The sequence below is a fragment of the Acanthaster planci genome, linkage group LG16, assembly GCF_054643075.1.
Source record: "Acanthaster planci isolate LZ-2023a linkage group LG16, COTS_SCS, whole genome shotgun sequence".
In the NCBI taxonomy this organism is placed as follows: domain Eukaryota; kingdom Metazoa; phylum Echinodermata; class Asteroidea; order Valvatida; family Acanthasteridae; genus Acanthaster; species Acanthaster planci.
Window position 1 is genome coordinate 12,421,970 of NC_141792.1, and position 16,435 is coordinate 12,438,404.

General features: G+C 39.2%; 1 protein-coding gene across 4 annotated transcripts in view; it reads left to right on the top strand.

Moving 5' to 3' along the window:
- Positions 1–172: 172 nt before the first annotated feature.
- LOC110979117 (uncharacterized) overlaps positions 173–16,435 on the top strand; it is a 26,681-nt gene continuing 10,418 nt past the window's right edge. Inside the window, exon 1 of one of the 4 annotated variants that reach the window (XM_022234660.2) lies at positions 173–310. The gene's annotated coding sequence lies outside the window, so the exon portion shown is untranslated. Of the gene's footprint in view, positions 477–10,419; positions 10,651–16,435 lie in introns of those variants that run through there. The other 3 variants (XM_022234658.2, XM_022234661.2, XM_022234659.2) reach the window with 3 other exon arrangements.

Genomic DNA, 16,435 nt, shown 5'->3' on the forward strand with positions numbered 1-16,435 from the left:
ACTCACCACGCATAAATTATGCCTGTTATTTACAGTGGTTTTTATTTATACCTGTACATGTACGTGTACGCTCATGGAAGGCTTCATTGATTCTAAAATACAGTTACATAGCCCCCTCTGTCGATAAGGAAAAAAATGGTCCAGATGATGGCTATATCCAACCACGGTCAACCGGCAACCAAACCGGACCCAACATGCATTTCAGGAGGGCGCCGCCACCTGTGCCAAGCGCGAACCATGTGCACACGCACGATCAACCACTGACGAAGCAGAGGCCTGCATCGCGCGATCAGTTAGATGCCAAGAACTGGTAAGATCGGTGTTGGTAGTCCCACGGGATGGGAGAAAGATTGGGCTTAAAGACAATCTGTTAAGGTACGACACTGTCTGCCGTCAAGGCGAAGTTACATTTTCAGAAGTCATGGAAGTAGCCTAGATCAAAAGTACATGAAGATGAGAGAGGCGAGACGGTACCGGTAAGTCTGGTTGAAACTGGTCGGGAATGGGGGCGGAGGGGGTGTGGCCTGTGGACGGAGCACGAAGCGATATACATATGTATGTTAGTAGCAGTGGGTTTCACCCTGGATCTGCCTATGGTGACAGGTTGTAATGGATGGGACCGGAGAATGGCATAAACTAGTAATTAATTCAAAAGTAGGTCTAGGCCTACTTCAAGTTCAAGTGGCCGAAGGCTGTTCTCTTTCTCCATGTTTGCATTAAGAAAGAAGTCAGTCATAACAGTTTGGCTGATGAGCAGATAAACCATGACTGAACACAGTAAAAGGGACTGACCTCATCTTTAGTTCAGTGTCCAGTAAATATCTAAGATTATTGGGTTAAAAACAAGCTGATAAAGCTTGCCTACAAAATCTATATTTTCGTCAGTTGTCATGGTTGTAAATCAGAGGAAAAAAAAGAAACATTGCCATGAAAATTATGTTGTATTCCTCTCTGTTTCAACTTCCTGAACTTTTCAAAGTACTTCCGTATATTCCTGTCTTGCTTTGGATGTTACATGTAATTATGCGTGATACACACATGTGTTTGGTAAAATGGAACACAGACACTGCTCTGTATTCTCTTCAATTTAATTGTTTAATTAAAAAAAAAAGTTTAATTCTTCCCACTTTTATTTGTGACCCTTACAAAAATGGAAAGCGACATTCCAAATTAAGAGTGAAATGTGAAACAAAGCTCTGCAACGATTGAGTGACTTAATGAGAATCTTAATTACAGTATTGTATCACATGGAGTAGCCTGCAACTATATTAGACCATATTACACCGCTGCTCAACCAATGATGATATCCTTCGACACCATTAAAATTTCCTACTACATTATCTGTGCCAGTTGGGTGACCTTAACCAGGCATGACCTCAGGCATACCTTGACTGTGCTACATCTGTTCCTGTTTCCAATCGGTTTCCTTTACAGGTTCCTTTTTAAAGTAGTCAGGCCCCTTAAGCCCATCTCACCTATCCAAGGTGTGAAAACCACAAAAGCCATGGTGTCAGCATGGTGTCTTTCTAATCCTCATCATGGGGCCTCTGCATGCAGCCATATGGGTCTACAATAATTAGACAAGTGGTGGGGAGGGAGGGGGCTGGGGGAACATTCCCCTCCCCCCCACAAATTTCCATTGCCCCCCACTGAAAAAGCAGATGAATGGCTATTGAACAAGACTAACAAAAACTTGCCCCCAAAAAACCATACCACTGAAAGTTGGTGCCCCCCCCATAAGGTGCTGGTGCCCCCTTTCTGCCCCTAATAGTAAGATCCTAGCTACACCACTGGATTAGAGGAGTACTTGGCAAAGCAGAACTGATTTGAGCAGCTCACAAATCATTCCAAATTCCCTCAAAGAACCTGTCACTGTGCGCTGTCAGCTTATTGACACGTTTACTGACAGCAGACAAAGATGAGTCAAGCCCCCCCCCACAGCTCAGCATGCCAATGAATTGAAATACTTGCAAATGGCTGCATCACTTAGTGGTGGTATCAAAGATCAGATCAGGAATGTGAACAGATTAAGTGAGACCAGAACCCAGGTTTCATCTCTCATTCAAAGTGCAAATATATATCTTTCAGACAGAAGTACATGCCAGGTTCACCATATGGTAGCTTCCCAGTGTGTGACTTTAATCTTTTTGCACTTTACTGACAACACACAGTCAATTATTTCAGAATGTACCAGTGCTGTGTGCAGTGTACATAAAGGTAAAAGCAAACATTGTCAATGAAGAATTACTGCAAACAGTCATACCCATTAATATGTCACTTCCTGTCATTTACAGACTTGCATTATGTACATAAGAAGGCGTTTTTAGGTATTTATGCCTATGAAATAATGCTGGAGGGGAAACAGGAGTTTTTAAACAATATTTAATAGGCTTACATTGTATTTGAAAAAACACTGTACGTGTACATAGAGTATTGGAAGACATTTGAGCATGTCATGGTTTGATAACAATGAGCGGTCAGCAGCAGAGCAGGTGAATTAACACAAATAAGGCACTGACGTTGCTGCTGTGGGCTACGTGTAGTGTTACATTTCCTTCCACATGTATGTAGTTACATTTCATGTCCTGTTATTCTTCCTGCATGAACCATTGCACGGTGATCTGGAAGCCCCCAGAGTGTGCTGATACCGATTTTGAATGAAAAGAAGATGATTGAAGATATGATTGATTCACATCAATGACTGCCCCTCGTAACTTTTGCATGACTCATAACCCTTTGCTTGTTGATTTAAACCAAGTATCACTGTCAACACATATGTATGTTTTCAGATCTTCAGCAATGACAGTCACGTCGACCTTGGAAGTTGTGGAATTTCTACCGACTGCGCTTTGCCTGTTTGTCAGCGCTAATAGTACAAATAATAATGAACTACGGGTCAAGAGTTTATCATAAAACCAGCATTTATCCTGCCATTAGAGGCATGCCCCACTGTGCGGAGATTTTAGGGGCTATTAAATGTTAGGTTACACCATACATATAGGTCATGTGCATACACTGACTACAGTGATTATTCCTTGATTGGAGAATCAAGTTCAGTGTACTCAACAGGAGAGAGTAACTCCAGAAATTCACTTCATGGGAAATATTTCCAGACTATGATGAAAACTCACTGAAACTCTTGTCTGAATTTGAGATGTTTAACCATCATCAATTTGCAAGTGCTGTTGTGTCATGTGTGCCAAACATTCTAAAAAAAACAGTGTGTTAAAAGATTTTGAAGCTCATGTTAAGTTTTGTTTTGATCTAGAATCATACATGTACATTTACTCACTGACAGCCACCCCAAACAGTTGATTGAAAGTTTGCCCTACCATGCCTACAGAGATAAAAGCAGTTGGATCAACAAGAATTACTATGTTCCTCTGGTTTGGGTTTGAATTATCAGGGCTAACCCCAAATCTGTACAATCAGTGACTTTCTCCAGATGTTGATGTAATTTGATCACAAGGCCATAATAGGTACACTGTAGGCCTCCATTCAGCCACTTTAATTACACTGGGCACTGTACTCATGTGGGGACAGTCTGTGATTGAATTTTAGGGCAGGGCTTGGAGTTGCCCAAGCTTGGGCTAATTGAAGGACTTTGTACATGTAGGCACTGAACAATGAACAGGAAATGTGCTATGAAAATTTCAATTACACATGCCAAAAATTCTGAAGTACTGCAAATGTAACTGACGTGCATTCATAATTTTGATTTGAATTCTGCATGAAGCATTTTATAGTTGTTACATTTTAACTCACAAGCGTGCAATTTTACCTTTTGGCCTTAAATGTCAATTTTTATTTGAAAAAAAATACAAACAAAACAAGAAAAACTTCTAAACTGGATAACCTGAAGCATCCACATGTCCCAGAACTGACACCTGTTTATCCACTGGGTCAACAGTACACCCTTCATCAATTTCTTTTGTCCACCGAGTACAGAATTTGTCAGTAGTAACCAAGCAACTACCAGAATTACCCATTTAATATTTAACTCCTTGTTTATTGGCACCGAAATCAAAGATCCCGAACGGCTCAGAACTGACCGATGAGATATCCTCAGGGATACAACTTGGTAATTAATAAACAATTGATTTCCTCATCATCGATAAATGTCCACAGCTGAGTATTGGACAAAGCTAACTCCAATTATCATCAATATTTGTATGGTAATAATGACTGAGTTCTTATCAGTTATGACTCTTGACTTCAAAGGGGACCAACATGTACCGTACCTGTACATGTGCAGAGTAAATCTTCCTTGTTCAGGAATATTTTTAGAGGGGTCTATTGGTTGGGGTTATGCACATGGTGTGAAACTTGTTCTGGACATGAATCTGTATCCCAACAAATGAAAAGAAACACTCTCTACATACCGGTAAAACCACACTAAAATTACCTCAGCGAACAGTAAAACTCATTGTTCTGGTCTAATCTGTTTGTGAGGGTTTTTTGTGTTTGTGTCAGGTTTTGCACCTGTTGAAATGTCATAATTAACTTTCAGGTTGGTGACCACATCCACCCACAAACTGTGGAAATCAGGGGAGTGAACTTCCACCTTGCTAAGAGTTCTGTTCCCTTTGGGATACCTGGGCCAGCTGAGGCCATGTCTCACATATAAATCTGCAACCAAGCTACATTATATGGACCTGTGTGTGTGTGATGGTTACAGGTTGTCGAATGTCTAAACAAACACAAATTTACAGGTGGCCACTGGCATGACTGTAAGAAAAAAATGCATGTTTTTGAGAAGGAAAAAGGATCACTTCAACCTGTTTTTGATTTTTGTCAATTCTCACAAAGTGAACTGCTGAAATTTGTATTTGTTTCTCAGATGCCCTCTGCGTTGAAGTCTTCTATTAAAGTCAGGATTCAACTATTTCCAAGATGTGCCAGGCACTTGTTGGTTGTAGATTTGGGCTGGCACAATTAAACAGACGTTTTCTCATTATCACAAAATTCTGGCATCAACATTTTGCTGTGCTGGAGCTTGGTGAAGAAAACCATATCCCTACAAGGGTGTGATGGGTACAATGAAGGCAGGAAGTTATTCACTCACTAGCTGGTCCTTCCTGTTGAGATCATCTTTTTTTCTTCTATTGCCATTCGCACAGCATGATGTCATTCATTATTACAGCCAATCACGGATGAGGTCCTTAGAGAGAAGGAAACACACAGGTGGAAAAAAAGTAGTTGTTTTTCTTTGTTCGTGTACATTGTACATTTCTTATAGCTTACTGTGAGATCAGACTTTCTCGAGAGATAAAACAAATTCTTTACCCAACTTGTACAAGTGAATTTCGCCATAAAAATATGTAGTCCACAATCTGGGAAGCTCTGATTCCCAAATCTCACTTGACATGGAGAAAATAAACCTATCTAGTATAGGCAGTTGGTTAGGGCTGTGCCGAATACCCAAATATCCAAATATTTGATCGATTATCAAATATTTGAATATTATTTTCCAAATTTGAATATTCGAATGCAATTTTCCTGAAAAGGACCAAGGAATTTCCTTTGTTTTAAATTAGAAAAATTGTACTATGGAGGCTTTTTTCAAGCAGACTCAAAATGAGAAACGATTCAAAATGTGAATTATTCATTACACAATTTAAAAGGAATAGAAATTTTCAACAGGGCAAGGAGTATTGTTCGTCTCTTAATCTTGCTAATATATGGCTGGAGATACCGGTACATGTACTCCTAGACGTGAGAAGCTATTATAGTGATTATAATGTAAAATTGCGTGCATTATTACAATTGATGTGTGGTTTGTTCCGCAACAGTCTGCCGGTTGGTATAACCGAATACTGAGATATGCGATCGAATTGAAGGTCGATTATTTGACTAGTGAATTTTTCCAATTGACTCAGCCCTACAGTTGCTTCTAGCCATTGAAAGTGACTTCTTTTTTTTATTTTGAAAGAAAAGACAAACAACCCGGAACCACTGTAACAAGGCCTGACTTACTAGTACACTGAGTGACGAGTGTGTGGGACTGTGTTGACAGTTGGTGGTGTTTCTGCACAAAACTGCTTTTAATATACAATGTACACACTAAGCATTTACAAATATAACACAAGTTTGATGAATGTAGTTGAATTCCTATCCCAGTCAAAAGGAATTGTTAATGAGGTCAGTTCTGTTATTTGTGGATGAGAGTCTTTGTGTGGGTCAACAACACCAAATAATGAATATTTCTTCATCAGCCTTGACACATGTCAGAACCAAAATTGATCAGAGCTGAGTGTGGGTTAATGGCCTACAATTAAAATGCCTTCCTATCAGTTAACTGATCATAAATGATTGGACTTTATCTGTACCATCTCTTAGTGATATGTGTAAATTCTTACAAATGGGTCATTATGGAGACATTTTGTGGTAAATTTTTCAACCTTAGGGAGACATCGGTCATTAAGGGGACAATTGTCTCCCTAATGACCTGGCTACCAGAAGGAGGCCAAATTTTACTGTCCAAATTTTGAGATATATAATAGATTAGTGTCTAAGTTGAAAACATACGAAGTTTGGTTCAGATCAGATTAGGGAATATTTAATTATAGGACAGTAAAGTTTGTGCACGTTCTTATGGGAATATCTCCCAAGTGACCCATTTTCGGTAAATATAATCATTCTCTGTATTATAAGGAATATGTAAATTTAACACTGAAAAGTTAATCAGTTTTAACAACGTAACTGCAGGTACTACATGTACATGTATTAATAAAACAGCCCGCCAGAATCAAATCTCAGAATAAAGGCTGATGTGATCTGAATGTTGGAAGGATTTTGCAGTTATTGAAATAGTAGAATCTACATGCAAGGTTTTCAAAATGTGTAACATTCTCTTGCATACAATTTACCCCAAGTGCATTGAAACAACCGGCTAATGGTAGTTTTTGTGTATGGGTCATTCCATTAGGTTGGGGCACAATTTGTGACAGTGTCCTTGTTACATGGGTAACTTTTACCACCTGTCATGACCTGTAGAGTAGGTCATTTACTCTGTAAAAATATCACACACCGTACCTCTGTATTCTGCCTCGCAAGATGTATTTGGGAATCCACATACAGGGTAGTCATTGCAGGGAAATAGCTGTTCATTTTTACGGAACCCATTTGGTCACCTTTGTGCCCCAATCTCGTGGAGTGACCCATATGTCAAAGTTCATACAGTGTACATGTATATCAACCTTGTTGGACAAGCCACAGCAAGCTTGAGGACAGTGTTATCTTGCCAAAAGATTTGTGGCATGGAGTTGAATCAACAACATGCATTCTTATCGGGAGGATTAGGACAAGAATTTATTGATTTTGGATGGAATGAAAATGCTCTCAATGATAATTTTGTCTCCTGAACATTAAAAACAAATGTGAACATTCTTTTGTTTTGTTAAAGATTCGCAGTATTTTTTTTTTGCTGGAGATGGAATTGTGTTGTTTCCAAACCAGAATTTAATACAGGCATTGAGCTACACGTAAAAGGTCAACAACAGGACTAACTGATGTTAGTTGAGGATAAGTGGCAGGTATGCAGTGAAAGCGGTTACAGCTTTCAAGAAAGAGTTAAAAGGCACCTCTATGTGGTGGCGTTGGAATGATTTTCAAAGTAAGGGGGGTAGTTGTAAGACCATCAGGCATTAGCCATTCATAGATTGATCCGTTAGCTCCGCCCTATTATCGGACCCATCAAAAGCTGGGGGCATGAGTTGAAACACGAAGAGGTCACCGCCCCCCCCATATCCCCTCTTCCTCTGCTGGTGGCTCAGTCAAAAGTAACTGGGCACCAGTTGCATACAAAATTTCCTTTGCAGTCAGAGACATTTTGGCTGGTAACAGAGTCTGGCTAAACATAGAAAAAGTGGCTTTGTGAATTTCTGTGCTCGGTACCCGTAGCTCCACGATTCATGAACATACATGTACATGTATGTATAAGCTTTGTCAGGATTTCGGTTTCTGTTTCGTTATGTTCAGCAGTAACCCTTGGATATTTAATTCCCTTCCCCAGCATTTCCCATAATTCTAACTCCACTTTTCAAGTTATACATTCACTAGGATATCCCAGTTGTTCCAAATTTATATGAAGAATATAAAACCAACCCCCACTGAGCACGAATATTTTTCTGACAACCAATTAATCAAAATTCCTCATCTAGAAGGAAATGGCTCCATGATATTCATCCAACGTGTCAACAAATTCCCCCTACTTGACTTGTCCTGACAATTGAGCTTCAGTTGTCAAGAGGTCCAAAGATGAAATCAACCAAACTCAAGGGTTGCTATGATACATGTATGAATTTTTATCAACTTAACTAGGACACAGGGTTTGTGGCCTAGGTTTCCTATTTACTTGGGTTGACAAGTTTTGTTCCTTTTTCTTTCAGTCATCAAAACTGATACCTAACTGCAGACTTGCAAGAGCAAACTGCAAATAATAAGTCAATAGAGCAGACTCTATCACAGTTTGTTTTCTTGCAATAAGTCTTTTGCAAGTTAAATTTGAATAGAAACTTGTACACCGAGTTCTTTAAATTCACATGAACATAACAGTTGAATTCTCCTTACTGATGACACTGTTGATATACTTTGTGATTCGGGGCAAGTTTTTGCTTAGTTACATAAGAGGTGCCTTGCACCAATACACTGTTTTCAATTAAAAAGATTTTATTCAAATTTAACTCTCAAAAAGCTTATTATTATTCAGTCCCCGGTATGTTGGCAATCAATTATTGTGTAACCCTCGGGAATTTCATCTTGAAACAATATTTAACGAGATTTCAGTCACAGGGGAGTTTTAAGATATTTTCTTGCTCTCAAAATCCAGAGGCAGTTGGAAACTACTAATGTGTTTAAGTTTGACCTTCAGGGATTATCTCCTTGGATTATCCCCTCAGTAATCTTCATTAGTTGAAGCGATAAGAGTACAAATGACTTGATAGGTAATTGTTCAGTCAAGCCTTTCACAGGGGGTAATCCCTCTCACCTAATGTAGGCCTCTTACAAGGAACTCATCCAAGAGGTCTGTGCACCCTGTTGTCAAGGAGCCTGTACTGCAAGGGAGGGTTAACCCGGAATTGAATTTGTGTGCCTCCCCATTTCACATAAACCATGTGCCGTAGGATACTGAAGAAAAAAATGAAGCCACAGCATAAAGCAGAAACCTCGTCGAGACAAAACGTGAGCTGCCAAACAATTTCCTGAGGGATTTCTCATTGTGCAGTGATAAATTTGTTTAGATATACCAGAATACTAAAGGTCAACGTACAAGTTGAAAAAGTTTCCCAGGATATTTAGCCTCACACCTCAAAAATACAGTAAAAAGGAAGATATAAACAAATTGCCCCCCCCCCTTAAAAAGGGCTCTGGATTTGGTCCTTTGTCTCAGTGACAAATAAGTGTTCTCCACAATTTGTTTTAGCAGGGGGGCCTCCCTACCAAAATGTTAGACCACCATGCTAAAGTTTTGCTGCCCCACCAAAATTCTCACTGCCCTGCTATTTCTTCTATTGGATTCTCCCTATTCTCCACCATCTTCACAGTTATGATCTAAACGGAAAGAAGTTAACAGCACCCTATGGAGAAAACATGATGAGTTTGCCATCAGAACATCACAACAGAATACATGTAGCACTTTGTAGCGTTTGTGATCAAAGCCAGACACAGTGTAGTACAGTCATTTCTTTTTAAATTTCAGTCAATTGTTAACAGCCAACTTGACTTGACCCATGAATTGATGGACTGAGAATTACTTGTGGATCAACTTTTGAAGTTGTGAATAATTGAAAGTTGGCCTGCTATTAACAGGTCAGAGAGTAATTTAAGTTCAATTGTGGTAAGCAAGGATCATATATACAATAGTGCCCGTTGCAAATCCCTTGTGGACCCTTATTCTGGGGTTGATGTTAAAGGCTGGTGTACTAGTGCACTTGTAAAGTGGAAAGGGTCCATGTGAAATATTTTGTCAGAAAAGACTGGACAGGGATCGTAACTCCTGATCCCTTACACATTCTGTAGTCATAGAGTTATTTGGGGATCTTTCAATTGACGTTTTTAAGAACAGAAATAGCCACTCAGCTTTGATTAAGAGAAAAATGTGGAGTTGTTAGTTCATGCATTCCAAGATTCTTTGCAACAAATATGTGGTCAGTATGTCACACCATGGTTGCACTTAAGGAAATGCTCCACACCTCGCAGACAGAACACTTGGTCATTGCCAGAAGATTTCTGTCAACGTGGCTCTGAACATGATTCATTTGTCTGTAGGATAAGTGAGTGGTCGATTCTTGCAATGTTTGATAAATGAGATCATGAAGTATGGTGGAAGCGCTACCTATATAACGTATTTCCTTTGAAATGTGAGGAATTTAGTCACCTGTTCCTGCACATCCTTGTTTATTTGACGCACTGTCTACGTGACGTGACGTGACGCAGTGGTGAAGCAAGCTGTGCTGTAAATAGTCCACCTGAAAGTTAAAGCCATTCCACTTAATCAAAGCATATTGCATAACAGCAGTTAGGTAGGCACTATTCATGTACAGTGACAAACAGGCAGCAAGTGAAGTGAGTCAAGTGACCTTCACTTTATAATCCAGATATTCGGTGGAGCTTGGTTACATTTTGCTCGTGTATCCTATGTTAGCTGTGGTAAGTATTGATTGGCCTGTGTGGCTTTTTGATGCTTTTCATTTTATTTCTAAATTCTGGTGTTTTGATACTGGCTACTGTAGTTCCAACTTTAGAGGTACATGTACATGTAAGTGGAAATGTTGTACATCCATAAAGCTCTGAAGTTCATCTTGGTCCTTGAACCTGAACAATGATTATGTTAGATACATGTTCTTGAATCTTTAATATCTTCAGTTTTCACAATGCCAAAGCACTCTGTGTACTCAGTGCTTTCTGAGACGGGGAAAAACTTCACAACTTCAACACAAGCTCACCTGTTTTAGTAAAGACTTTAGATTTCTTTTAAAAGTGTTGGAACCTCGCATCCGTAATGTATGTGTCGATGTGCTAATCTATGTCACGTGTGGGGACAGACTACGGTCGCATTATAAGTGAAGTAGGATGTTTCTGCCTCCAACATCTTTGACCATATAGTTGTCAGGTCCCTTATTTCGCCACTTACTGATAAATCAATCAGACTTGATAATAGGTGGCAAAATTAGGGACTTGGCAACCATATACACAGATATTGTCATGGAGGTTAGTATATGCCAGGTATGAACTCCCTGAATTCTGGATAAGATAGACCTGGCAGAAATTTGTCTGCTAATGTCCTTCATTATGTAGCAGTATACCCTTGAAAGCAGACCCTCTGGTAAATACATACACACTCTAACTGACCAGCAGGTGTGTTTGTGTTTGGTTCTGGATTTGTTTACATCTTAACTTTCATTGATTTGCCTTTGTGGCTGTTTTTGTCTCCACTGAGTCCAGAGGCCGGTGTATGCTTTGCTGTAAATGAGGAAATTTCTCAGGCGATTGGGGTTTCAATGCATTATTGATTTCTGGCCGGACTAAGTGACTTGTTGGGGATCTGCACACATTGTAAGACATTGATTGAGCATTGTCAATGCATATACTGTACCAGGAAGGTGTTAGTTTATTTAACACATGTGTCAGATTCATGTTTTTTATATCTGGAGTCTACTGTTGTGAGACACAAGACAGTCAAACCTCATTAATAAGAGCACTCTTAATACAACAGTTTGCTTATAACAAGGACGTTTTTAGGTCCCGATCCTTTTGTTTTTCATTGTTTTCATTTCTGATGAAACAAGGCTCCTATCATGACAAGGTAATTTGCCCAGTCTGAGCAACGTCTTATTGATGAGATTTGATTTAATATCCGTGTAGCAGTTGAAGACAAGTAGGAAGACAAGGCAGTTAAGATGGTTGTTTTATGTTACATATCCTCTCTGTTTCATTTCAACCATGAATAAGATAAGCTTTGAAGCTTTTCAAAGGGAGCACCATACAAGGATATCTGTTTTTGTGAGGGTACTCTCAACCAGATAGCAATTTTGTTTAAGTACCCATTGGTCAGATTGCAGTTAGTTTTTTGATTGACCATTGAAGCAACTACGGGTATAGTATTCCGAACACAAATTATAAATGAGTCTCAGGTCTTGCAACTTCCCACTGCTGAGGCAATTTTGGCAAATGTTCATCTTTTTTTTTCTGGAAAGTACATGTATATATACATGTTCAATGCACCGTATATTATACTAACTATTTGGTTGTTCAAGGGCCCAGGCTGTTATGGCATCAGGGATAACAAGTTGACTAGTTGAGACTGATTATGGGGACAAAATTTAATGCGCTTGGCCCCCCAAATATCTATTGTTTCAGCATGCGTGTTGTCCTCACATGAAGATGTGTACATTGTACATGTACACTTGCATCATGTACAGCGTAAGTGGAAGCAGTTTTTAAATCCCAGACGCTGGTACTAAAGTACATGTACTTTGCCCTGGAGCTAACCTGAGTACAAGAGCCTGTTTAAATCATTCCCAGGACTTCATGAGATTGACAGGAGGCTGCTTGCTTGCTGGAGATAGTTTCTTTTATTGGAAAATGCAAATGTTGGAGTGATGTCACATTACATGAGAAGTGTTTGATGTACCGGTAAGCCGAGAGCAATGAAAGATTGGTGTCGAATGGTGTTTGTGTGCAGAAATCGGGCATCTTCGCAGGGCTTCTCTTGGGAAATTGGGCATCTTCAAGGGGCTTCTCCAAAAGGGGATTAGACTTTAGGTAATGATAAGCTTTTCCTGTTAAGACATGAGTAAAATTGGAAGTAATGAGTTTTATCTGCTGGGTCAGTATTTTTTTGTCCACATGCTGTATTTAACATCTCTGGGAAGTCCATTTTGGAATTGATTGAGGCTTTAGTCTTTGATAGTGGCACACCAGCGACAGCAGCCAAAATTGTGCAAAACATATCCAACTTGGATTTGACCTAAACTTTTTTCTGCCCCAAAATATTTCATAATACTGCAAATACAGCTTTAGATTAGATATGAATCTAATGATTTAGATTTGTACCGGTAACTGGATCAATCATTAAATCTGTTTCTATGTGACGGTGTTTGGAAAATGTTAAAGGTCGACAAAACATCTTGGATTTAACTTGCCATTGTGTGTAAATCCTTCATTGTTAGTAAATGCCTTTTCCAGGGAATGGGGAAAACTCAAACAGATGGTTGTTTATTTGCAGTCTGGACTGTTAAAAATGTGTCATCATTTAGGGGATTAACTTCTTGAGGGTTGTCCATTTAGTACCGTCAACTTGAGTGTTTATGTCCATGATGCAACTAAAACTAAAAAAAAAATATTTCATGGTTTTGTTTGATTGGAAATGGAGGGCTGTAAGTTACGTTAGTGAGTGTATGGACTGTTCCATTTTAAGCTCTGTCTCCAGTCAGAATGGTATGTTCTGAACAGTTCCAGATAAAAGCATTAGCAATAATTTTTCTTTTTTTTCTTGAGGGTTGAATGTGGGAATTACAGGACTATATTCATGCAAATTTTAGGGCTGCAGCAAAGTGCATACATTTTGGCTTCATTCAACAACATTTTGCTTCCTGGAGGCTCAGCACTGAAAAACTCCATGTACAATGTACATGTACATCCGGGAGGCACCTGTGCAGTGGTACTGCTAGAAGAGTCCTGCAATATAATTATGCCCCTGCCCATCGGTGACTCCAGAAATATTGGTTTGGAATTGTGGGATATTGTCTGCCAGTCTGTCAGCGGGGCACTGCAGTGTTTGCTTTGTCATGAAGAAGTTGTGACAAGATACACAAAGGGGGCCTGGGAGCGTGTTCAAGGCACTTGAGAATTTCAGCTGTTGGATTTTTTTTGTTCAGAAGCTGATGGCAGAGGCATGTTGTACATGTAGTGTTTGAAGTGGCTCATACACAGTTAGTGAATGGATGTGTACTTTCGATGATGTGACCGCTAAATGGTGGTCTAATCCTAAGTTACAGGTGAATCAATTAGTATTAGTCTAGCGTCAAAATGCTAGACTTGCATGTAGTTGAATGATCTGAGAATAATTCTTAAGGCCTTGCACAACAGAGCCTCTCAAGGCAGGTTGAACCCGGGCAAGCCCAAATGCTTCCAAGGAGAAATTTCATTTAGATGTCATTTACATGTACAGGTACATGTAGTCGGGTTTGCACAGTGGTTCTTTCCTCGCCTTCCACCTGCTCGGTCCACATGTGGATTGGGTTTTTAGTCCCTACTAGATTTTGTGGGTTTTACCCAGAATATTCCTTTGGGGTTTTCCTCCCGCCTCTAAAACTGTAACTGCTTCTCATTGTCTCCTCTCTACAGGTTTCTTCAGGCTTGCAACTACAGTGCCTAGGGCACTCTTGAGGAATCCTTGGTGTCATTATCAGAAATAACTAATCATAATAATTTATGTTGAATTGTTTATTATGCTGCTTGTTGCAAGAAGTTTAAAATTGCTTTGTGATTTACATGAAAATGTGTCACACCCTTTTACCTAAAACACATTGTGTCCATGGGTAATTCCCATCTCACTTGGACATTGCTGTCAAAAATTCAAATGGTGCTTTTGAAAGAGGACTGAAAAAGTGTAAATTTACATCAGTGACTTGAATAAATATGATTGTATAAATCTTGATATGTATTATTGCTCCAAGGTATTTTGACAACTTGACTTGAATCTGAAACACTGAAACTACTTTCAATATGTTGACCATTCTTACCTCAGTTGCCAAGTTGGTTAAGGCCTAACTAAACTCTAGAACCAGGTCACCACCACATTGCTGAGAGTTGTGGCTTTGGAAGCCTTGGAATTGGTTCCTATGGTACAGAAAAGAAGACAAGTGAAAAAAAAAATTGAAATCCCACTGTGTTGTGTCTTTATCCTTGGCAACCAGAACCCTAGACTTGTTTTGCCCAGGTCCATGAGTATGTGTAATATTACACAGCCTGGAGTAATTGTTGATTAATGGACCGTTGCTGGAATTTCCAAATGTCTTGAAAGGTTCAGGAATTGCCTTGAAGGTCTTTAAAGTGGTTCCCCATTGAGAGGTTTTCCAACTCCTGTTTCAGTTTTGCAATGATTCAGAACTGATTCATGTGAGAAGGCTAGTTGGTTATCAGTTTTACATTACTACAGAATTGCATTAATTTCAAATGAACAGTTATCAGAAAAGGCGTTACATATGAAAGGGTAGCACAAACCAGCAGGCAGTTTGTTGTGGTAATTGTTTATCAGCCACGAACCAAAGTGCTTGATTGTCATATCCCCAGGGAAGTACAACGTACCACCAGGTCAAATCTTTGTTAGATACATGTGTACATATAGCTACATAACTTTCATACATTTTCTAAAGCAAATCTTTACCTAATGCAGAGACTAAAATATGTTCCCTTTGGATCAACTGCCATTTGCCCTTAAAGGACTTTATCGGGCAATTTGATATTTGTACATTTACTCCCCCCTTAACCAGGTAGATACTTTACTTTAACTACACCTGCGCAAGAGGTACACAGACCTGTCGATTTCATATACATGTACAATTGATAACCTTATCATGATGAAAGAACAGAACTCATTTTTTTCTGTTACACAAACTGAAGTATAGAACAAAACACAATTTTCAGTCTCTCTTTGTAATAGTTCTGAGGTCCGTTCAAGGTACATGGACCGTATTCTGTTGTCTCACTAGTTTGGTCTGTGGATTGGCACAATGATGTGGCTAAGAATTCTTTGCCCAAAGTTACATATACATCGTAGCTCGTATTTGGTGAGATTACTGTTTGAAGAGTTGGTGATGTCATTGAGTTGTCATTTTTTAATTCAATCCTCTGTGAATTCTATTCTGTAAAAGCTAGAAATATTTTAGAATAGAGAAGAAAGGGAAAGCTTGAAAGTTGACAGAATTGAATTTGGAAACACACTGGTATCACATTACTACCATGCTTGACCAAAGTCTACTTCTATTATTCTGTTTGGACTAAAACCAGATGTATGCATTTTTCTCTAACTACCCCAAAGTGACCCAGCAGAAAGAAAATGAAAGGCTTATTGTAGTTTGAGCCAAGTCAAGTGGAAAGTACACAGGGCAGAATCACATTTACTTATATTTTTCCTGTTAGGCATCCTGCCTGCTTGGGAAACTTGAAACTGTAAAATCATTCACAAAGATGTGGAATTGTTTCTCCATTTTAGCCTCACCAGATCAAATGATAGAAGCATGCAAATTACCTCATGTTGAGTGAAAAATTGTTTAATTGAGCAAGTATGTTCCATTTGACTTGGTGCCTTTTGTAAACAAGCTGAGCTTTCCCTTTGAGGCATGTTGAACTGATTCACTTTTTTTGGCTGTAACCTTGAGAACCATTGCCCAGAGTAAAGAGTCTAGACCCTGCTGCTGGCTCCTTCATC